Source organism: Balaenoptera borealis (assembly GCF_965194805.1).
Source record: "Balaenoptera borealis genome assembly, chromosome: 2".
Taxonomy (NCBI): Eukaryota; Metazoa; Chordata; class Mammalia; order Artiodactyla; family Balaenopteridae; genus Balaenoptera; species Balaenoptera borealis.
The window spans coordinates 38,522,919-38,548,579 of NC_138867.1; the positions used below are offsets into that span (position 1 = coordinate 38,522,919).

General features: G+C 34.1%; 1 pseudogene across 1 annotated transcript in view; it reads left to right on the top strand.

Moving 5' to 3' along the window:
• LOC309624351 (zinc finger CCHC domain-containing protein 17 pseudogene) overlaps positions 1 to 25,431 on the top strand; it is a 69,204-nt pseudogene extending 43,773 nt beyond the window's left edge. Inside the window, exon 2 of the transcript XR_014249926.1 lies at positions 16,173 to 25,431. The product of XR_014249926.1 is annotated as a zinc finger CCHC domain-containing protein 17 pseudogene (transcript). The remainder of the gene's footprint in view (positions 1 to 16,172) is intronic.
• The last annotated feature ends 230 nt before the right edge of the window (positions 25,432 to 25,661 follow it).

Below are 25,661 nucleotides of genomic sequence, written 5' to 3' on the forward strand. Positions count from 1 at the left end.
ACACATACATATACAGCACATTAGAAGCACCACACAATCATATACCAAATCATCTACAAAGTTTTGACATTTTGGTGAATATTAATGCATATATTATACTATGTCTCCTGCAGACCTTGGAATAAAACTTGTATTGCCATCTCTGTGCATATGTTTGAAGATTTTATAAATGTGTAATTTATTAGAGAAATCTTAGCCTTGGGTCTTTGCTTTTCTTTCAGACTTTTCTATTGTTATGGGTTAAATTGTGTCTCCTCAAACTCATATGTTGAAGTCCTAACCTCCAGTCAGAAAGTGACTTTATTTAGAGATAAGATCTTTACAGAGGTAATTCAAGTTAAAATGAGGTCATTGGGGTGGGCCCTAATCCAATATGACTGATGTTCTTAGAGAAAGGGAAAATTTGGACACAGACACTCAGAAAGATAATTGAAGAGACATAAGGAGAAGACGACTATCTATAAGCCAAGGAGAAAGGCCTGGAACATTACCTTTTCTCATAGCTCTTAGCAGGAACTAATCCTGCTGACACCTTGATTTTATACTTCTTGCCTCCAGAACTGAGACAATAAATTTCTGGTGTTTACGTTACCCATTTTTTTTTTTTTTTACTCTTATCCAAACTATTACCAAATATTTCTCGAATGCCATTGCTTCTCTTCATTACTACTACTGGTAGGAAGTCTAAGCCACTACAATATATTATCTGGAATATTGAACTAGTCTACTAACTGATCTACTTGCTCCCATTCTTATCTACAATCCATTCCTTATTAACAGTTATATTTAACTAAATAGAACATGTAGATAATTTCATGTCTCTTCTCTACCTGGAACCCTTCTGTAGCTCATAGTGAAATCCAGACTTCTTAGCTGGTTCACCAGGCCCTGCATGGATGGTTTATGTCCTGTATTCCTTTTAAAACACGATTCTGCTTTGGGCCTAAGGGAGTACCCAACAATGCCCTTGTCTTCATGACTAGAAAACTAGACAGAATCTTTAACTGTTTTTAAGATACTGGGCAATATGCAGTGAGGGACTGAAATCTCTGAGAAGGGAAACAAATGAGCTGAGCACTATGATCATCTGGTTTTCTGTCTGGAGGGTCTTCCTGGGAGTGGGGCTGAAACAGAGCATGGTACTGTCACCAAGAGATATCAGAGTTCCAGGCTACAGAGGCATTTAGAATTTGCAGAGTAGGGTACTGGGAATAAAGGAGCTTTGCTAAGAGGAAGCTCCAGAATTCTGTGTCGGGCAATCTGCGGGGGCTTTGGCTGAGGACTTACCTGTGCATGTACAGACTGAGACCCTGTGAAGCCAGGCAAAATGCCAACTGTTGGGAGGAAACAACCACGAGGGAGTAGTAAAAACAATGTTTGGAGCTCACACAAGGCTGGATGATCAAGTTCAGACCAGACTTCACTCTGACTGAAGAGTAATCATTGAAAACTCTCAGCATTTAGTAGCATCTGCAGAAAAACCATACATAAAGAGTAGAGCTAACATATCTCTAAAGTAAAATCTATACTAGACTCTCACTAACCAAGTTAAAATGCAAGCCTTGAAAGGATCAAACTGATGTGCAAGTAAATTGATAACCTCTTGGAACAAAACTCAGTACTTTGTTAAGGAACGCAAAATATCCAGACACTCAACAATGTAGCATCCACGACATGAAATGACTACTAAAAATTCACTAGACATACGCAGAAAATTATGACTCCTGATCAGGATTAAAACCATTCAATAAAGATTGATTCAGTTGTAATGAGAGAGAATGAGAAGAAAAGATAAGGCTTTAGAAAAGTTATTATAAATTTCTTCAAGGATTTAAGGAAAAATATGAAAATGACAGAACAAATAGGAAATCTCAATAGAGAATTGGAATAAATATATATACACATATATACATATATGTATATATATAAAATACCAACTGATAATTCTAGAACTTAAAACACAATATCTGAATTGAAATTTTCACTAGATTAAACATTGCAGAAGAAAACATTTAATGTGCAGGTGGGCAATAGAAACTGTTCAAAATGAATGACAGGAAAAGTCTGAAAACAAATCTTAGTGCCTCAGTGACCCATGGGCAATATCAGTACATCTATCATATGTGTAATTGCAGCAACAGAAAATGAGGAGATAAATTGAAAAATTTTCAAGAAATAATAAACGTTTTCCATGTTTGGTGAAAACTATAAACTCACTAATCCAAGAAGCTCAGCAAGCCCCAAGTAGCATTGACACAAAGTGAAATACAAGAAACATCATAATCAAATTGCTGGAAATCAGTGACATAATCTTAAAAGCAGTCAGGGAAATAAGATGCACTGCACATAGTAGAACAACAATTAAAGATAACCACTGACATCTCATCAGGAACTATGCAAGCCAAAAGACAACAATGACTTTTCAAAGTCCTAACAGAAAAAAGGTCAACCTAGAATTCTATATTCTGTAAAAATATTTTTCAAAAACAAGAGTGAAATAAGGACATAGTCACACACACAAAACCTCCAAGGATTTGTTTCTTGTAGGCCTGTGCTAAAAGAAATGTTAAAGGAAGTTCTTCTGGCAGAAGAAAAATGATACCAGATGAAAATTTGTATTAGAAGAAGGAATAAAGGGTTCCAGAAATAGGTAATATGCAGACAATGAAATATTTTTTCCTAGTTACTAATTTATTTAAGAGACAATTGACTTTAATGCAGAACAGTAACAATGTATTATACGATTTACCATATGTGGAAAAAAATTATAAAAACATCACTACAAAGCATTGGGGGTTATAAATGGAAATATAAAGTTTACATATAGAATGATATAATTATGAAAGTTTAAGATGCATATTGTGCATTTCAGCACAACCACTAAAAAAAACAAAACAGGACAGGTTAAAAGCCAATAGAGAACATAAAATGAAATGTAAAAATTATTCAATTTATCTAAAGGTAGGAAAGAAGGAAAAGGAATAAAGAGTAGATGGAACAATAAAAATCAAATTGCAAGATGGTATTACTTAATATAAATTACTACATTAAATGTTAATAATCTAGCCACTACTACTAAAAGACATTTTCAGTTTGGGAAAAAAACAAAACCTAATTATTTGCTATTTATAAGAGAAACACATTACGCATAAAACTTGGGTTAAAAGTAAAGGATAGAAAAACACATACCATGAAAACACTAATCATAAAAATGTGGGACTGGCTGTATTAATTCATCCAGAAGATATAACAACCCTAGATGTATATTTCCTTAATAACAGGGCTTCAAAATACACACAGGGAAGACAAAACTGAAGGAATAAATAGAAAAGTTACAGTTGGATATTTCAACATTCTTCTTTAAGTAATTGATGGAGAAGTAGAAAGAATATAATTATAAAAACTTGAATAATACCATTAATATACTCAAACCAATCACCATAGAACACTATGGCCCCACAACTGCAGAATATACATTTTTTTCCATGTATGCAAAACATTACCAATGTGTCTAAATTTGAAAGGATTGAAATTATATATAGTATGTTCTCTGACAACAATTATGTTGTTGAAAATTAATAACAAAAGATGTAGAGAATCCCTAAATATTTGGAAATTAAGCAGCATACTTCTAAATAACCCACTGATCAAAGAATAAATCATTAGGGAGCTCCTATCTAGACTGATCTAGATAAAAATAAAGGAAATAGAAATTACTATATCAGGAATAAGAGACATCACTCTAGAATCTACTAGCATAGTAGGTTAATAAGAAACATAATGAACAATTTTATATAAATACATTTGCTAACTTGGATGAAATGAATAAATTCCTTAAAATATACAATAACCAAAACTGACATAATAAGAAACATCTGAATAGCCCTATATTTTAAAAGAAATTAACCTTAAGATTAAAAACCTTCCCACAAAGAAAACTCCAAACCCAAGATAGCTTCGCTTATGAAGTCTATCAAACATTTAAGGGATAGTTGGCACAAAATTTTAAATATTTTTTCCCAAAAAAATGCTTTCACAATCTCCTACACTCAGTACATCACAGAACTTATTATTCTATGTTATTACTGTCTGTTTTCACATCTCTCATCTACTACCCTGAAGCCAACCTTTTAACTATGTATCATCAATAACCAGGATTATGTTTGGTACAGAATTTGTGCTAAATAAATATATGTTGATATTTTTTTTCAAGTAAACATGGGTTAAAATTAACTTTATACTCCCACCAGTAATATACAAAGATTCTGATGATTCCACAGCCTAACCAGCACTTTATGGTATCAGTCTTTTTGATTGTAGCTATTTCTGAGGGTGTGTAGTGGTATTTCATCATGGTTTTAACTTGCATTTCTTTCTGGCTAATAATGTTGAGCATTTTCATATGACCATATTGGCCAATTGTATATCTTCCCTTGTGAGATTCCTATTTAAGTCTTTTGCTCATTCTTTGACTTTAATATGTGTGTGTGTGTGTGTGTGTGTGTGTGCATGTTATATTTTATCTGCTTTTTAAAATGCATGTTATATTTTATTTAAGGAGAGACAAAATACTCTAAAACCTGTAGACAAATGATTAAAAACAGGAATTTTGAAAATTTAGAATTGGATGTGATGAGATTGAATAGCTCAAGATAAACTGATTCTTCAGTTAGTGTGGACCAAACTAACAGCAATGGTAGGAATGAAATCACTATGCCAAAACAAGACAAAAGCAATACATAACAACTCCAAACCAATCAACAACCAACCAAGCCACCATTCCTTCCATTAAAAATAAGTATCATGCAAAAGTCAAAGGTAAGAAATTACAATGGTAGGTGACTTTCATTTCTGTGGGGTTCATTTTGTTGATTAAAAAAAATTCCTCACTATATTTTATGCAGCAAAATTTTGCAAAATAATTCTGAGGTTACTCGCTCTAAAACTGCAATTTTGATTGGACACAAAACAAAGTACAAAAATAGGTTTCCTACCTTCTTTGTAAATGGAACAGCTTACTAATATCAAGAATTCCTGGGCTTCCCTGGTGGCGCAGTGGTTGAGAATCTGCCTGCTAATGCAGGGGACACGGGTTCGAGCCCTGGTCCAGGAAGATCCCACATGCCGCGGAGCAACTAGGCCCGTGAGCCACAACTACTGAGACTGCGCGTCTGGAGCCTGTTGCTCCGCAACAGGAGAGGCCATGATAGTGAGAGGCCCGCACACCACGATGAAGAGTGGCCCCTGCTTGCCACAACTGGAGAAAGCCCTCGCACAGAAATGAAGACCCAACACAGCCATAAATAAATAAATAAATAAATAAATAAATAAATAAATAAATAAATAAAAAATGTCTGTAAAATATTTAAATATGGCAATGAAATGTTTAAAAAACATTTTAAAAAATATTATAATTAATTTTATATTTATTTTAAATTATATTATAAAAATAATATTTTTAAAAAATAATTAAAAATAAGTCATATATGGAAGAAGGACAGGCTATGAGGAGAGATCAACCTGTTAAACCCAAAGCTGACTTTGCCACGGGTATTTTAAATGTATAAACTTCTACATAAGTGTAATCATTACCATTGCATAATACATAGGATAATATAGTCAAAGAATCCAAAAATACACATCTATATTTGATGTATTGAAGAATGAAATTATCTGAAATATTAATGTCTGGCTACTGTCTTTCAAATTTGCGTGGTATGAAATTTCCACAGAAACGAATGTGAAGACAATAAAATTCTTAGTGTTTAAGTTAAAAACATTCTTTACTGATGGTAGAAAAGCAGTGACAAGGAGAACCACAGATATTGTGGGTTATAGAGAAATTGATTGCAAGTTCCATTTATGTTATGACAATATGAGCAGTTCATAGACTTACTCAAAAATTATTAAAAAACCTCAACCAATTAAAGTCTCTGGAAATGGTCCTATGGACATACAGCAAATGAAGTAACTTTATTCAAGAAAATCTACTAAAACTCAGAATACCGAATTTCTGGCATTTGAACCACAACCCATTTCCTCTGAATCTAGTGAGAGGAAACTCCACTCCAAGTGGGTGTGGCCAAGAACACAAGGCTCCCTTTTCCTCAGGCTCTCAGTTGAGGGCTACAGTGTATTCCTGGGAAGGGCAAGGCAAGGCAGGGCATCAGCATTTCTTAACCCATTCTCCAACCTGCTCTAGAGGCTAAGTTCATAGATAGCGCCACGAAGAGGTATGGTCTTTCTTCTTCCACATAGCCCCCACTCATGTGATAGAGGCAGAAGGTTGGGCACTGTAAAAAAAATTTGTATTAAAGCATAGTTGATTTACAATATTATATTAGTTTCAGGTATATGGCATAGTGCTTCAGTATTTTTACAGACTATACTCCATTAAAGGTTATTACAAAATAATGACTATAATTTCCTGTGCTGTACAATATATCCTTGTTTCTTATCTATTTTATACATAGTATTGATAGTGTGTACCTCTTAATCCCATACCCCTATCATGCCCCTCCCCCCTTCCCTCTCCTCTGTGGTAACCACTAGTTTGTTTTCTATATCTGAGTCTGTTTCTGTTTTGCTATATACATTTGTTTGTTTTATTTTTTAGATTACACATATAAGTGATATTATACAGAATTTGTCTTTCTCTGACTTATTTCACTTAGCATAATAACGCTCCAAATCCATCCATGTTGTTGCAAATAGCAAAATTTTATTCTTTTTTTATGGCTCAGTAATATTCCTCTGTGTGTGTGTGTGTGTGTGTGTTTATACACACACACACACACACCACATCTTCTGTATCCATTCATCTGTTGATGGACCCTTAGTCTGCTTTCATATCTTGGCTATTGTAAATAGTGCTGCTATGAACATTGGGGTACATATATCTTTTAGAATATAGTGTGTTTTTATATATATTTGGATCTGATTTGCTAATATTTTGTTGAGAATTTTTGAATCTATATTAATCAAAGATACTGGCCTGTAATTTTCTTTCTTTGTATTATCTTTGTCTGATTTTGGTATCAGGATAATGGTGGTTTTGTAGAATGAATTTGGGAGTATTTCATCCTCTTCAAATTTTTTGCAATAGTTTTAGAAGAATAGGTGTTAGCTCTCCTTTATATGTTTGGTAGAATTCTCCTGTGAAGCTGTTTGGTCCTGGACTTTTGTTTGCTGGGAGTTTTTTAAAAAATTATTATTACAAATTCAATTTTTCTATTAGTAATTGGTCTGTTCAGATTGTCTGTTTCTTCTTGATTCAGTCTTGGCAGGTTGTATGTTTCTAGAAATTTGTCCATTTCTTATAGGTTGTCCAGTTTGTTTGTACATAACTTTTTGTAGCATTCTCTAATGATTTTTTTTTGTATGTCTGTGGTAGTAGTTTTTATTTCTACTCTTTTTATTTCTTACTTTGTTTTTTGGGTCCTCTCTCTTTTCTCCTTGGTAAGCCTGGCTAAATATTTATCAATTTTATTTTCAAAAATGCAGCTCTTAGTTTCATTGATATTTTCTATTGTTATTTTTGCCTCTGTTTATTTCTTCTCTGATCTTTATTTTTTCCTTCCTTCTGCTGGGGCTTTGTTCTTCTTTTTTGAATTCCTTTAGATGGTAGATTAGGTTGTTTATGTGAGATTATTCTTGTTTTTTGAGAAAGACCTGTACTGCTATAAACTTCCCTCTTATCACTGCTTTTGCTGTATCCCATCAATTTTTGAAAATTGTGTTTCCATTTTCATTTGTGTCAAGTTTTTTTTGGATTTCCTCTTTGATTTTTTTCATTGACACATTGGTTCCTTAGTATCATGTTTGGTCTCCATATGTTTGTTCTTTTTCCATTTTTATTTCTGTAATTGATTTCTAGTTTCATACCCTTGTGGATGGAAAAAATGCTTAATATAATTTCTGTCTTCTTAAATTTGTTGAGACTTGTTTTGTGGCCTAGCATGTGATCTGTCCTAGAGAATATTTCATGTGCACTTGAAAAGAATGTGTATTCTGCTGTTTTTAGATGGAATGTCCTGTAGATATCCATTAAGTCCAACTGGTCTATTGTGTCATTTAAAGCTTCTGTTTCCTTATTGATTTTCTGTCTGGATGTTTTGTCCATTGATGTAAGTGGAGTGCTAAAGTCCTTTACTATTATTGTATTATTTTCAATTTCTCCCTTCATGTCTGTTAATATTTGTTTTATATATTTAGGTGTTCTTATATTGTGTGTATTTGTTAATGAGTATAATATCCTCCTCTTGTATTGATCCCTTTATTATTAAATAATGCCCTTCTTTTCTTTTGATATAACCTTTGTTTCAAAGTCTACTTTGTCTGATATGAGTATTGCTATGCTCACTTTCTTGTCATTTCCTTTTGGATGAAATGTCTTTTTCCATCCCCTCACTTTGTCTCTGTGTCTCTTTAGCTCTGAAATGAGTCTCTTGTAAGCAGCATATAGATGGGTCTTGTATTTTATCCAATCAGCCAACCTATGTCTTTTGATTGGTGCATTTAGTCCATTGATGTTTAAAGTAATTACTGATAGGTATGTACTTACTGCCATGTTATTACTTGTTTTCCAGTTGTTCTTGAAGTTCTTCTCTGTTCATTTCTGTTTCTTCCCTTGTGGTTTGATGATTTTCTTTGGTCGTATGCTTATGTTTTTCTTTTTAGTTTTTTTTTTTTTTGTATCTATTGTAGGTTTTTGATTTGTGGTTACCATAGTGTTCATATATGTTGACCTATATCTTTTTGTTTTAAACTGGTTGTCATTTAAGTTCAGACACATTCTAAAAGATTAACATTTTTTACCCTGCTCCCCACATTTTGTGTTTTTTATGTCATATTTTACACTTTCGTGTTTATTTCTTAACTGTTTGTTGTAGTTATAGTTGCTTTGACAATTTTTTTTGACTTTTTATCTTTCTACTAACTTATTTAAATGGTTGATCCTCTGTCCTTACTATATATTTGCCTCTTCCGGTGAGGTTTTTCCTTTCCTGTAGATTCTTTCTTCTTTTTCACTTCAAGAAGCTCCTTTAACATTTCTTTTAGGGTAGGTTTATTATTGATGAACTCTTTCAGTTTTTGCTTGTCTGAGAAGTGCCTTTATCTCTCCTTCAATTCTAAGTGAATATCTTGCTGGGTAGAGCATCCTAGGTTTCAGGTTTTTCCCTTTCAGCCCTTTAAATATATCATGCTACTCTCTTCTGGCCTGCAAAGTTTCTGCAGAAAAGATAGCTTTAGGGGGTTCCCTTTTATATGACTTTTTCTCTTGTTGCCTTTAGAATTCTCTTTATTTTTTAATGTTTGCTATTTTAATTAAATGCCTTGGGTTCATCTTGTTTGGGACCATCTGTGCTTCCTGTAGCCGGATATCTGTTTCCTTCTTCAGGTTTGGAGAGTTTTCAGCCACAATTTCATAAAATACTTTTTTGATGCTCTTCTCTCTCTTCTCCTTCTGGGACCCTGGCTAATGTAAATGTTGATATGCTTAATGTTATTCCAGATATGTCTAAAAGAAAAACTCACTTTGGATTAGAACAAATCTCAAATACTGAAATCAAAAACCATTCTTGCAAGGACAGTTTAATTAAATTGAGATCCAACTGTATGTTATCTACAGGAGAAACACTTTAGCTTCAAAGATACAAACAGATTAAAAGTAAAAGAAAGGGAAAAAGATTTATCATGCAAACTGCAACCATAAGAAAAGTGCGCTGGCTACCTTAATATCAGACAAAATAGGCTTTAGTGTTAAAAATGTTCTAAAGTTGTGGTGGCAGTTCTACACATCTTGAATATACTAAAAAACATTGTACAGTTTATAAATGTATGGATTGTATTTTTACTAGTCGTATATGATCCCTCTAAATGCATTAGGATTATATTGAAAATATTCACCCAAAGCAAAATAATTTAAATACCAACATGAGGCTAAAAAGATGGCAACTGTCATCCACAGTCTAAAATTTTTATATTCATCAAAACAACGCTATTATTTTACTCTTCTTTCGTCAGATGAAGAAACTAAGTGATTTTCCTGAGATCAGTTGATAATGAGAGACTTAGGACTAGCATCTTAGAATTTGGACTTGGTTTATTTATATACTTAATTTTGACTTGACTGTCTACTATATGTAAAAAAACTCTACTTGGAATTGAGGATTCAGTGGAAAATAAAAACAGAAATGGATCCTGTCTTCTTGGGTATTACAGTCCAGTGGGAATAAGGACAGTATTCTAATAACCACAACTGTGGTGAGTGTTATAAAGAGTGGACTGGCAGTGCTGTGATAGAGTGAAAGTAATTTGACAGCAGAGGGAAGTCATAGAAGGCTTTCTTGTGACAATGGCAAGTGAGCTGAGTTCTGATGGAAGACCAAGCACAGGTAGGGAGGGGTGGAGAGAGTATCTGATGGAGTAGAATAGCAGCAGATCTGTGGTTGAAGAGAGCAGAGTACACTTGACAAATAAAAAAGAGGCTTGTTTTGCTGACCCATTGAGCTACCCAATAACTCAGAATGTAAGTTTGTTTTTAAAATGCAAAATTTGGTTTCCTTGGATATGACTTTGTTATTATAATTTGTTATTTCTTTGTAAGTATTGCTTTTGGGTTTAAAGCGTTTGAAATAAATAATACTTGAATGATATCATATCTTCTTTGAAATCCCACAGATTTAGTGTGGAATAGTTTTTATGAAAATCTTAGAAAATCTTAGACAATATTTCCATTTGTTATGGGAGATTACTATATTATATAAAAAGCATCAATACAAAATCAGATATCCAAATTGTGAGAAAATTCTAGACTTAGGCATTTTTATACTGCAAAATGGAGCAGCCCAAATTTTCATTCAATCTTTGATGTTCTTACCAGCATCTTATTTTAATATACTGTATCTTTAGCCAGCAAATGTAGAGCAGCTAAAATACAACATTAAAGACTCAGTGGTGCATATCTGATTGAATAACCAATAAACAAAATACAGTGTTTCATTTTCCCTGAAACTGCAGGCCTTATTTTTGCAAAGACAGATCATGAAGGCAAAAAATATGTCTATCCTGAGAATTTGATTGTTTAATTTCTTTTTCCTGAATTTCTCTACTATCCTGTATGTTTCTGTCATTTTCTCTACCAAAAGTAGGGTGAGTCTAATGAACAAATTGTGAAAGGACCTCTTCTGCATATTCTATCAATATGGAACTGATTTGAAATGAGGGAAAATATAGAAAGTTTGTAAATGGATTACCTTTTGTAGTCCATAAGCAGAAGAAACTAGACCTTTGTCTTTTGACATCTAACATGTAGACCAAGGTAGAAATATCTATGGCAGCATTGATCTATAGACCTATTTGTTGAGTCCACGACATGATTTAGAATTTTTAAAATTAGTTTATCAACATTTGAAACTTAGGTGTTACTTATATAAAAGGTTTGTCTTCTCATAAAAATATCGGACAATTTGGTAGCACTGGGTCCACAATAATTAATTGAAAAGGCAATTGTGCCTTTTAAAAAGCAGTGAACTCTCTAGTTTGTCACCATCTCCATCTGGCCTTCTTCATTTATTTACATTACTTGCTAAGCACCTTTAGGCATTTGATTATTTTAGCACCTGTATTACTGTTCTTTGTGTGCAAGAAAGTAGAACTGAACATGTTAAGAACTCTTAAGAGGATGATATTTTTACTCAACTTGCAAGCTAGCAAGTTAGGCTTGCTGCAGTTTTACGAATGCTGGCAGAAGACACGAGACTCTTGGGTCAAAGACAAAGGACTTTATTAATAGCAGTAGCTACAGTATCAGCATTTTCTTTTACCAATTCTGTGAACCCAAATTCCTACAGGGTGATTTGTGTATGATATTGAATAAAATCTGACCTACATACAGATTCTGTTTTCATGCATTCCAGATCAGGAACAAATCTTTATGGCTGAGAGAAATTTTAGAATTTTGAGTGGTTAGAATGTTGAGGACTAATTGAATGTAGATTTGTTATTAGATTAGTATTTTATTAGGTATATATATCTATGTGAAATTTATATTTTTATCAAATTAAGGTGATTTTAAATTTTTAAATTTTGAGATAATTTTAGATTAATGGAAGAATTACAAAAGTAATAGAGTTTCTGAAACTTTTCACCCAGTTTCCCCTTATGTTAACATCTTATATAATCACAAGACTCTATCAAAGATAAGAAATTAACCATGGTACGATATTATTAGATAAACTACAAAATTTATTCAGATTTCACCAGATATTTCATTTATTTCTGTTTTTCTGGTTCAGGATCCAACCCAGCATCTCATATTGCAAATAATTATCATGTTTCCCTAGTCTCCTACAATGTATAAGTTTCTCAGTCTTACTTTGTATTTTATGGTCTTGACCCTTGTGAAGAGGATTGGTCACTATATTCTAGAACATCTTTTCTTTTTTTCCTCCCCCCCCTCCCTCCCTCCCTCCCTTTCTTCCTTCCTTTCTTCCTTCTCTCTTTCTGCTTTTGGTATCAGGGTGATGATGGCCTTGTAGAATAAATTTGGACTTATTTGGTTTTTTCCTCTGCAGTTTTTTGGAATAGTTTGAGAAAAAGTATTTAAATAAGTCATCACATAAATATAAATGAGAGGAAGAAACCCCTTGTGATCCAATGACAGATGCTGAAAATGCATTTAATAATCTTTAAGTTAACTAAATTGATTTAATTCCTAATTAAAACTCTTATTAACCCGGAAATAAACTCTTGATGAAACCCTAGATTCTCAACATTACGTATTTTACTCAGTAGTTACTTGCAGATGAATTAATGTTAGTTACAAGTTATTAAATATAAAAATTTAAATCACAAAAGTACCAGAAATATGTAGTGAGATATTTGTATAATTTGGGAAACATGATGTCAAAAGTAACAACAAAAAAGTTTAAATGATTTTGACTATATGATAATTTAATTCTTTACCACCAAATATAAATAAACAAAATACAGGTATTATTAAAGTAAGTTAACCACTACACTGAAAAAAAATGCTTGCAACATATATGGTAAGAATATCCACTAATATAAAATGATTTCTTACAAACTAATGAACAAAAGATGAATTCAACAGCTGACTAGTAGAAATTCGTGAAAACACGTTTAACAGGAATGTAAAAGTGTCCAAATAAGTATGGAAATATGTTCAAATTAATAGAATTAATCTTCAAATTAGAGCCACATTTTTGTCCATCAGGGTATATAAGAAAACATTAATTTCAATGTATAGATTTAGTTACAGTGTAGGGAAGCCACTTTTACGCACTGAAGTGGGAATGAGTTTGGTCTGACATTGAGTATATTTTGACAACTATCAAAACCTCTGAAACAACCTAACAAGTTCATTTCTAATTTTCCCCCCAAGCAAACAATTGTACAAGTTTACCAAATTATATAAACAAGTACCTTTATTATAATGTCTTATTTATAATAACAAAAAGGGTGTGTGTATTGCTCTGTGAAACCACTTAAATACATATAGTATGAAGAATAGTAAAATAAACTATGTAAAATACCAGGTAACCATTAAACTATTTATTGATAGAAAGATACACAAGAAGTTAAGTGAAAATATCAGCTATATCACTATATGCATATGTATGTGTATGTGTGTGTGTGTATATATATATATACATGTAAACTCTTCTCTAAATTTAAACATCAAAACGTTAGCAGTAGTTTTCTCTGATGGTAGCATTATGAAAACTTTTCCATTTATTTTGTTGTTTTAAAGTTATTTAAAACAACAGTTTATTTTTTAAAGTTAATTTTCTTAATTTTTAGTGGTATGGTTGATTTACAATGTTGTGTTAGTTTCAGGTGTGCAGTAAAGTGAATCAGTTATACATATGCAAATATCCACTCTTTTTTTTTTAAGATTCTTTTCCCATGTAGGAAATTACGGAGTATTGAATAGAGTTCCCTGTGCTATACAGCAGGTTATTATTAGTTATCTATTTATATATAGTAGTGTGTATATGTCAGTCCCAGTCTCCCAATTTATCCCTCCCTCCCCCCAATCCCCTCATAATCGTGTTTGTTTTCTACATCCATCACTCTACTTCTGTTTTGTAAATAAGTTCATTTGTATTCCCTCTTTTTTTAGATTCCACATATAAATGATATCATGTGATATTTGTCTTTCTGTGTCTAACTTACTTCACTCAGGATGACAATCTCTAGGTCTATCCATGTTGCTGCAAATGGCATTATTTTGTTCTTTTTTTAAAGCTGAGTAATATTCCATTGTATATATGTACTACATCTTCTTTGTCTAGTTCTCTGTTGATGCACATTTAGATTGTTTCCATGACCTGGCTATTGTAAATAGTGCTGCAATGAACGTTGGGGTGCATGTATCTTTTTTTGAATTGTGGTTTTCTCTAGATATATGCCCAGGACTGGGATTTCTGGGTCATATGGTCGTTCTATTTTTAGTTTTTTAAGGAACCTCCATACTGTTCTCCATAGTGTCCATACCAGTTTACGTTCCCACCAACAGTGTAGGAAGGTTCCCTTTTCTCCACAGCCTCTCCAGCATTTATTGTTTGTAGATTTTTGATGGTGGCCATTCTGACCAGTGTGAGGTGATACCTCACTGTAGTTTTAATTTGCATTTCTCTAATAATTAGTGATGTTGAGAATCTTTTCATGTGCCTTTTGGCCATCTGTATGTCTTCTTCGGAGAAATGTCTATTTAGATCTTTCCCCAATTTTTGATTGGGTTATTTGTTTTCTTTGTTTTTGTTTTTTGATATTAAACTGCATGAGTGTTTGTATATTCTAGAGATTAATCCCTTGTTGGTTGCTTCGTTTGCAAATATTTTCTCCCATTCTGAGGGTTGTCTTTTTGTTTTGTTTATGGTTTCCTTTGCTGTACAAAAGCTTTTAAGTTTAATTAGTTCCCATTTGTTTATTTTTGTTTTTATTTTCATTACTGTAGGAGGTGGATAAAAAAGCTCTTGCTGCGATTTATGTCAAAGAGTGTTCTGCCTATGTTTTTCTCTAAGAGTTTTATGGTGTCTGGCCTTACATTTAGGTCTTTAATCCACTTTGAGTTTATTTTTGTGTGTGGTGTTAGGGAGTGTTCTAATTTCATTCTTTTCCATGTAGCTGTCCAGTTTTCCCAGCACCACTTACTGACAAGACTGTCTTTTCTCTGTTGTATATTCTTGCCTCCTTTGTCATAGATTAGGTGACCATAGGTGTGTGGGTTTATCTCTGGGCTTTCTATCCTGTACCCGTGGTCTATATTTCTATTTTTGTGCCAGTGCCATACTGTCTTGATTATTGTAGCTTTGTAGTATAGTCTGAAGCCAGGGAGCCTGATTCCTCCAGGTCCATTCTTCTTTCTCAAGATTGCTTTGGCTATTCAGGGTCTTTTGTGCTTCCATATAAATTGTAAAAATTTTTTTTCTAATTCTGTGAAAAATGCTATTGGTAATTTGATAGGGATTACATTGATTCTGTAGATTGCTTTGGGTAGTATAGTCATTTTCACAATATTGATTCTTCCAATCCAAGAACATGGTATATCTCTCCATCTGTTTGTGTCATCTTTGATTTCTTTCATCAGTATCTTATAGTTTTCTGGGTACAGGTGTTTTGCCTCCTTAGGTAGGTTTATTCCTAGGTATTTTATTCTTTTTGTTGAGATGGTAAATGGGATTGTTTCCTTAATTTCTCTTTCTGATCTTTTGTTGTTTATCTCCATTTTAAATATTTTTTACTATGGGCATAATTTTATTATACAATAAAATAACAATATTTAAAAATAATTTTAGTTTCTATCAACAGTTGACTAAGCCTTCTAGGCATGAGAATAATTTTTACACTATTATTATTTTTATTGTAATGGATATATTTACAGTTGATCTCATTATTTGCTGTAGTCATATTTTATAAAAAGTGTTTGCAAACACTGAATTAATGAATACTCAATCATTGCTCCTAGGAGAAATATGGGAGTAAGTTCCTGTGAGCTTCTGCTCTCAACATTTTCATCAAATAAGCAATACATATCATTGTTTTATGTATGTTTCTATATAAAAATACCTAATTTTTTTAACCATCTTTATTGGAGTATAATTGCTTTACAAAGGTATGTTAGTTTCTGCTTTATAACAAAGTGAAACAGCTATACATATACATATATCCCCATATCTCCTCCCTCTTGCGTCTCCCTCCCACCCTCCCTATCCCACCCCTCTAGGTGCTCACAAAGTACCAAGCTGATCTCCCTGTGCTATGTGGCTGCTTCCCACTAGCTATCTATTTTACATTTGGTAGTATATATTAGTCCATGTCACTCTCTCACTTCGTCCCACCTTACCCTTCCCCCTCCCTGTGTCCTCAAGTCCATTCTCTACATCTGCATCTTTATTCCTGTCCTGTCCCTAATTTAATATATATTGTTATTTCATTAACATTGAACTCACTGGCTATAGAACTATAACTCATGTCTTTATGAAGCTTATTTAACACACTTATTTTCTCTGTAAGGCATATAACAGCCTTCTTGTGCTTAGGAGCACCAGACGACACTTCAGCACATGCTTGGAAGGCATTTTAAGAAGCAATATCAGGGTGTTTTGAGCAGTGCTGCAGCTGGGAGACCTGACGCTGACACCAAGACACTTGAATTAGCTTTAGCAGAAGAGAAATGGAGGAACCACAGAACATTAAGGATGAATTCAAGAAGACCCAAGACCATGGAGAACTTGCCTTCTCCCTACACTATTTTCCAAGGAGAGGTTGCTATGGTGACAGACTATGGAGACTTTATCAAAATCCCAGGCTGTTGGGAGCAAGGTCTGGTCCATGGAGCTCACATGTCATCCTGTCACATAGGTAAGCCCTCTGAGATAGTAGATGTTGGAGACAAAGTGTGGGTGAAGCTTAGTGGCTGAGAGATGAAAAATGATAGGATAAAAGTATTCTTCTCCATGAAGGTTGTCAACCAAGGGACTGGGAAGGACCTTGACCCCCAACAGTGTTATCACTGAGCAAGAAGAGAGGTGGCCTTCCAGGATTACACTGGGCAGAAGATCACCCTTGAGGCTGTCCTGAACACTACCTTCAAGAAGTGTGGCTGTAAAGGCCACTTTGCAAAGGATTATTTCATGCAACGAGGTGGGACCAAGTACTCTCTGATACCTGATGAGGAAAAGGAGAAGGAAGAGGCAAAGTTAGCAGAGTTTGAAAAGCCTGACCCCATGAGAAATTATTCTAGAAAAAGAAAGAAAAGAAAAAAAAGAAACATATAGACAGGAAGTCATCTGACTCTGACAGCTCAGACTCTGAGAATGATATAAGCAAGAGGGCAAGGCATGCGTCAAAAGACAGCAAGGCAGCAAAGAAGAAGAAAAAGAAGAAGAAGTACAATGAGGGAGAGTGGAAAGAGTAGAGGGGTTGGTCGAGAGAAGGAACCAGGAGCCTTGTACCTTGAAGCCCTGGCTCCTGGAAAGACTCAGTCGTGAGAATATGGCCTCCCACCCCACTGACTTCTCTCCCATGGGAGATGGCTTCCCTTCGTGACGCAGACAGGTTTGGGAGATAGATATCAAAAGCATCTGCCTGAACGAGTTGTTTTCTTATCACTCCTGGTCCCTTTGCAAGTGACCCCTGCAGCTCACCCATTTATTCATCCAACTTCCTTCATTCAGCAGGAGTCCTATTACCCTCTCTAGCTGCCACTGCCAGAGCCAGATTCCTGTACAGGAGTCCAGGCTAGAGCCACAGGTACTGCTTTGGAGGTGAGTCTGGCTGTAGTTGCAGAACAGAGTGATTAGCCCTTCCCTGTTGGCCTGCCCTGGGCTGATTGGTGGGTGATCTCTGCTGCATCCAACACAGGGACAGAGGGAGACTGGCAGTAGGAGGGAGAACATGGGAAGAAGTGGTGCTCACTTTTTCCATTCCCCTTAACATGATTCTACTATGTTAGAAGTGACAGCCAGAAAACCATTGATTGTAGTGACTGAGCTTGTGTGTGACGTTCCTCCAGACCACTGAACCAGACAGCTCAAGCCAAGATCATTGCTTTATTTTCTTTTTACTACAGTGTTAGTCAGTTGGTTCCATTTTAGGTCTCTGCTTAAATTCCTGGCACACAAAACAAAAAAAAAGTAATATCACCAACAAAAAGGACAAAAATGCAAAAAAGTTGTACTAAATAGACAATGAAAGAGATATTTGTTTACATTGCACCTAAAACGAGAAGGCAGAGTATTGTCTTGTTGACCTCAGCTGAGAATGTGATGTAGGATGCCTCAAATTTTTCACAGCTCTGTGTATGTCCACAAAGTACTACAAAAGCATCACAGGTATTGGTGTTGGGGTTTATAAGTACTTTTTAGTGAGTAGGTGAATGTGCAGATATGGAATCCCCAAATAATGAGAATAAGCTATACTATGAAAACTCCATGATACATCCTGTTATTCAGGTTCTTCTGGGGGCCTCAACAGCTAGCAAATTATAATCAGTGCAGTTGTTATCATATTAGTCTTACTTGTTCTAAGAGTCATAATAAGCTATCTTGTTTTTGGTATCCTTCTACTGCCCCAATCACTTTCCTAGGATTCATCATCTCTATCCTGTTACTAACACTGGCTTTGTAGAGAATCTTATAATTTCTGGAAAAAAAATTCAAGTCTTTGCGATTGAAGCCTGGAAGTTATACAAGCTTCCTTGTACACATGCGTACAATTGGAAGACAGTGTTAAGAATGCTTTTGAACCTCGCTTAAATTCTGAAGTGACACAGATTTTCCTTCCACTGCCCACAGCCTTCAGGATGGGGAAAAGACAAACAAAACAGTCCTTAAAGAAATTTGCTTTGAATGAGTTCCTGCTTTAGTAAGGTTTTTAGACATGTTTTTTGAATAAAGCAATGTATATTTGCAAAAGCCTCTAAAGTTAGTTGGAAGTAGCCAAGAAAAGTTCCATGTAATACAAAGGGAATAGAACTAGGATGTACTTAAAACAGTTCATCTTCCTAAGGTGGCTCTCAGTTATAATTCCATATTGTGATATATGAAATGGAAATATTTTATTTGGTGAGAATTCATTCTTCTTTGAGCTTAATTATGAGAAGACCCCCAAATATCTTCTTTTCAAAATAATTTTTATTGTTCAGTGACTGCACTTAAGTCTAAATTTGAAATACATCCTGCTTCAAGAACCATCAGATTTACTTGGCACATTTTGATCTAGTTTTGTGCCTCTCCATCATTTCTGCATCACAGCATTGAAATATCATCAGGTGTTTGTCTTAAGTTTTTCCATTCTCCTATTCTTTCTCATACATTTGGAGTCATTTTTATTAGTGGGATGTTAGGGTATACTCCAGAAAATGAAAGCTATTTTCACTACAAAACAAATGAATAGACAAACAAACAGCCCTTGCAGAAAATGATATATGTATTATTTATTACACTTAGGATGCCTCCAGGATGAATGTATGTGATTAGCAGAAAAATATGAAATCCAGTTCTTTGCCCTTTATGAAATCGCTTTTGGATTTGCTTTAAAAATGTTCTTTATTCTTTAGTCATTAACCATGAAAGCCTTAGGAATGAGAAGGTCCTGTTATTCCTTGGACTAAAAGGGATCTGGGAGATGAGTGATAAATTATGTAGACTACCCAGGGACAGTCAATTTTTGAAATGTACTAAATAATGCCCTTGAGGAATGAATAAATATGTGTCTTGTCTTCAGAACTCAGTGTACTTTTGTATTGGTTTCATATAGCTTTGGGAGGTGGGCAAGCTATCCCTTTTCCAATCTATAGAAGACATTAGTATCTGGTAAATGAGAAGAATAATCAGCATCTTATATAGTCATTCAAGACACTCAAACCTATTATTACTATTGGAAATTAAATGGCTAACCTAAAAAAAAGGAGTTTTATTTAATGGTATTTTAACTTTTTTAAGCCCACAGGAATACTTTTATTTAGAACATTGGTTGCTTGTTCCTTCTTGAGTGCTTGCTCAGATGAGTTGAAAAGGTTTTCCAAAGGACTGGGAACAGATCTTAATATCAGCTTCCAAATCTTTTCTTGAATCTCTTAACAGGGTTACATACAAAGAATTAGGTATCCCTGGATCTCATTCATAGCCTTGCTTTACTTTACCAGCATTTGGGACGGGATCATATGAGATGCTGTCAACACTAGCATGACCAATATATCATTGTGGAATAGGCTTCTGACCTTGGTAAGCTTTTCTTGGCAGCCCAACATTTTGAAATATCTGCCAGATTTCAGGTCTGCTGATGCTGCCAAATGTTTTCATTAGGTCACCATAGAACTCTGGTGCTGTTCTTTGTATTAAGAAGCAGAACTCACATTTGGAGTTATATACAGAAAGTTAGAGCTGGAAGTAGCCTTAGAAATTACCTAGTCTGGTCCTCATATTACTGATGAGGAAGCAGAGGTCCAGAGGAAGTGACTTGCCCAAGATCACGAAACATGTTAGTGGCAAAGCCAGCACTTAATAATCTGTTCCCTTGGGCTTCAGTTCCCTCTTACTAATGTCTGTTCCACTGTGTAAGGGTTGTTCAAGTTTGCCGAACAGATGGAAGCAAAAGTGGTGAGCAGGTGGAAATAGGCCAAGTAGTGAGGTATAACTATTCATTATTCTCATTTAGATCATGGATTTAAAATCTTTTTTGTTTGTTTGTTTGTTTTAGTATTTTTTTACAAGCCTTGGTTTACTTAAAGTTCACTCTTCAGTAGTTTTTTCTGATTTTGTTGTTGTTGAGGGACAATGTAAATACAGCAAAATGCACAGATCTTAAGTATATATCTGAAATTTGTATAAATATATACATCCATGCATTCATCAGCCAAATCAAGATATGGAACACCCATCGCCGCAGAAGGTTTCCTGTGCCTCTTTGCTGTCAGTCCACATCTTTTACCCCCACCAGAGGCCATCACTATTCTGATTTCTATCATCATAGATGTTTTTGCTTGTTTCCAGAATTCACATAAATGAAATCATACACTATGTACTCTTTTGTTGCTGCTTTTGCTTGACAAAATATTTTGAGATTTTTCAAGTAGCAGTTGTATCAGTAGTTTTTTCCTTTTATTTTCTCCATAATATCCTTTGTGTAAATTACACCACCATTTGTTTATCCATTCTCCTGCTGATAAACATCTGTGTTGTTTTCATTTTGGGCTTATTATGAATAAAGTTGCTGTGAATATTTTTGTATAGGGCTTATGACTGACATATACATTTATTGATCTTGGGAATATACCTAGGAATGGAATTGCTGAGTCATAACATAGGTGATGCTTAACTTTCTTAGACACTGCCACACAGTTTTCCAAAGTGGTTGTACCTTTTTAAACTCCCACCAACAATATATGAATGCTTCCATTGCTCCACATTTTTGCCCTAACTTGATATTGTTAGTCTTAATTTTGGACCTTCTGGTTGGTATGTAGTGAGATCTCACTGTGGTTTTGATTTGCATTTCCCTCATGACTAATGATGTTGGGTACCTTTTTATATGCTGATTGGCCATTCATTCATTTAGGTTTTTCTGTGAATGTCTATTCAAGGTTTTGCCCATTTTGAAAAATTGGGTTTGCCTTTTTTTTTTTTTTTTTTCTTTCCTACTTACAGAAGGGTGAGATTTACTGAGTGTGGGTTTGTCTTTTTGTTATTAATTTATAAGAGCTCTTTGACAAGTGTATCTATTATAAATATTTTCATCAGTGTCTAGCTTACCATTTCATTTTATTAATGATAATTTTTGATGAATAGTTTCAAGCTTGGATAAAATTAAATGTATCCTTTTTGCTTTCATGGTTACTATTACTTGTGTTCTAATGTATTTTTCTCTAAGATTTTTATATTTTTTATCTCCTATGTTTTTAAAATAAATTTTACAATATTAGCTCTTACATTAATTGCTTGACTCACTATCTGAATAGAATTCAATATTGCCACTTTCTTCTGAGCCCATGACCAGTAGAGAGAACAAAATGAAAAATTTTAGGTACAACTTCATGAATGTATAATGCATTGTAATATATTTGTTCTCTGATATATTGTATATACATCTATGCAGAAAGTCCTCTTTTCCTTACACTTCTTTCAAATAACTAAGTAACCAGTGAGAAAGGCCTATTATCCTCAGAGGTATGATTTGCTCCTCCCCATATCATGTAATGAAAGTGGCAGTCCTTATTCCTGAAGTTCTTAGAGGTCTATAATTTGATATTAAAGCTCATGTGGCCTTTCCTCTGTTCATTTCAAACTTATATTTGAATATGCTACTCTAGATCATTTATGAAGTCTAATGGCTAGTATTTATTTTTGATAGCCGTACGTGGTGTTTCTCATTCCACATTTGCAAATGTGAATTTAATCTATTATAATTAGGCAAATGTCCCTGCTCTGTATTCAGGAGGGCACAGCAGCAAGAATGGCCTTGTGCTACTGCACAGTTTATCATCACTTCCATCTCTTTTCTGATGTCATCTAACACCTTTCTATTGATTTTATAAAGTGCAAATCAAATTGCACTATTATTTTCTGTGTCCATAATTGAACAACCAAATCTATTCCACTTGGATTACTCTCAAGTCTATGTATGAACTCACTGTGCCCAGACTACATTCTTAGACCTGCCGTCTAACCACACTAAGTATCCCATGATGCATTCTTCCAAACAACAAGCAAGCAAACCAATTACTCTTCCTTCTTACATTCCAGAGCCTCTCAACAGGATGATCTATTGTAACATCTATAACACATCTTTCTCGACTGACATATGCCTTTAGATATGCTTTAGATTTCATTGAAGTCTTTTAAAAGAAGACATGTATGGCTCCAGTCAACCTTTCCCTTTAATTTCTACTCAGTTCACTGTATATTGACAGTCATTAATAACATAATTTTCAAATGATGAAAATAAATGCTCATTATATACAACTTAGAATATAAAAAAGAAAATTTAAAATAAACATAATCCTACCCACCATTTGGAGACACCCACTGTGACTTTGATTGCAATTTGTTTAAATCTTTATTCTATAGGGTATTTACATTTACCTGAGAAAATTAGGAATTGGGTAAAATGAGGAAGAATTCCAGAATGAGGAAATAGAATAAAGCATACAAGAAGAAAAACTTAGGATGTAAATAAAACAATGCCTTTTCAAATTTACTTGGAAATTAGAATGTATAAATGAAAGCAGTAGGTGATAAATTTTGCCATGTTGTTTGAGGACAGACTAAAGAGGGGTTTGAACAGCAAACAAGTCACTTCAGCCTCTACATGTTAGGGTTTAGGGAACAAAGCCAGTGGAGGGGATCAGCTGGAAGAAGATGAGATAGTCATAGAATGGATTGAAGACATGCAGAGACTGGGGTCAACGAGACAGGAAACAGAACAATTTCAATTTCCAAGCACAGAGGTAATAAGGATTTTTGAAGTGGGAGAATGATGGAGGAGGAAAGATACAAGAGTTATTTCAGTTTACTGTTAGGGGAAGGAAATGAAGCCAAGAATTTGAATGTAGTTGTCCAGGTAGCAGAAAAAGGAAGTTAGGGAAAAAGAACGTTTAGGGGGAGAATATTTAGTTTAGGAATGTGCTAGGGGAAGTGTTTGGGCTTGGTAGATGTGGCTGCAGTTCCAGTTTCATCACTTAAGAGCTGTATTGAGTACATTGTATAACCTCACCAAGTCTTTCTAAATTCACTCATCATATGTTAAAATGATGTTAATAGTAGTTGTCTCAAAGAATTGTTCTGAGGATTATGATTTAGAATATATAAAAGTACTTAGTACTTTTGGGTATAAGGTGCAGTGGAATATTAGATAGTCGAGTAGATAGTTTTCTCTGTATTATTGGCATTTTACAAGAGGTCAGAACTGGGGTACAGGCAGTTCAATGAGCCGTTATTGTCCTATGCTTACATTATTTCACTCTGTTGGGCATTGAATTTCTCCCAACTTTAGCTACTGCAGATAAATTAAAGTGAATATCTTTGTATACATAGTATTTTCCTTCTCTTAATTTAACTTCTCATTTTCCTCAGTACTTACTAGAGGGAAAAAAACCCAAATGGCAGAGTATCTGGTCAAATTTATGGGGTTTCATTTCCTGAAAAAATAACATTTGATTTTCTTACACATGCCAGAATTGTGCGTAGGCTCTCACTATACTAGTTAGATGAAAAGCTGAAATCCTAAATGTTCATCTTCCAACTTTTTCCAGCCTGTGGTTTGTCTTTGGATCAGCAATAATTGCTGGGACAGCTATAATGACTTCATTAATTTTTGTTTGTGTTCTGTGTTCTTTATGCAGTGATGGAAGAAATGCATCTCCTGTGTCAAAATCTAAATGTGCTTGTCTGAACTGAACAACTGCATTTGATATAAACATTCCTGATCGAAAAAGCAAAATGCACTAATGCATTTCCGCATAATCATCAGGGCAACAAAACTGACATTTAGCCGAAACCATTATACCAGTTTCAAAATCAGGAATATTTATATTTAAATTTATTTTTTAAGCTGTATTGTCAACAATTTTTGTATTATCAGATGCCAAAAATTTGCATTTTTCAATACTATATACATATTCACAACTGACAGCTAATCCAAAGAGCCAGTTAATTGTGCTTTATTAAATTGTAATTTCTAAAGGATAGTTAACATCTTAGAGATACTTTTTGAAGAATTTGTTCAGTCACTGTTGTATATGTATTTCAAATTACCTCTGCTTTCAATCTTATGTCCCATATTCTGGTTTTAAGACAAAATTTCTAGTTTATGTCTTCGCAGTTAAATCTGTCAGGGTTCTGACATATATAAAATGCTTCATGAAGTTTGGTGGCATCTTTAGGCTAGGCCATGCCAGTTTACTCTATATTGTTCCACTTTAATAAATGTGCTGCCAGAGCCTGCTGAGTTGATTTTTAAAACATTTCGATGGCATGAGCCAAATCTCCTCCTTCTAACTTTCTGTATCTTGTGCTCTGCATGGAGTGGGTTTCAGTTGAGAATGATAATGATGATAGTGGTGAATAATGTCACATTTATTAAAGTAGTATTTTATAAAGCACTCTATGAAAGTACTTTATTAATCTTATCTCCATAAGAACCTTATGATGTTACTACTATCATCTCTGCATTAGAGTTGAGAAAACAGAATTAAAGGAGTTAAAGAGCTTCCTCAACATCACCTATTTAGTAAGTGGTAGAGCTCAGACTAGAGCAAGGTCTCTGGTTCCAAACCCCTCTGAATAAACAACTTACTTTATTGTTTATCATAATATACTATATTATACATATACTCAATTAACTGAATAGACATCATAAATATTCATGTATCATAAATATAAACATCATAAATATAATATATATACTATATGTATCATAAATATATTAACAGAAAACTAAGCTGTCCTCCAACAATCTACAAAAGATTAAAGCTTCCTATAGAGTTCTGTTGCTTCTAGCAAACATTTTCATGCTCAGAGGCTAAGCAATAACATAACTTTGAAGACTTTTATAACATTCATTGTCAATTTCTCAGTCCATTATAATTGCTTTATATTTGAACAGTGGGTTAATTAAACACACACATATAC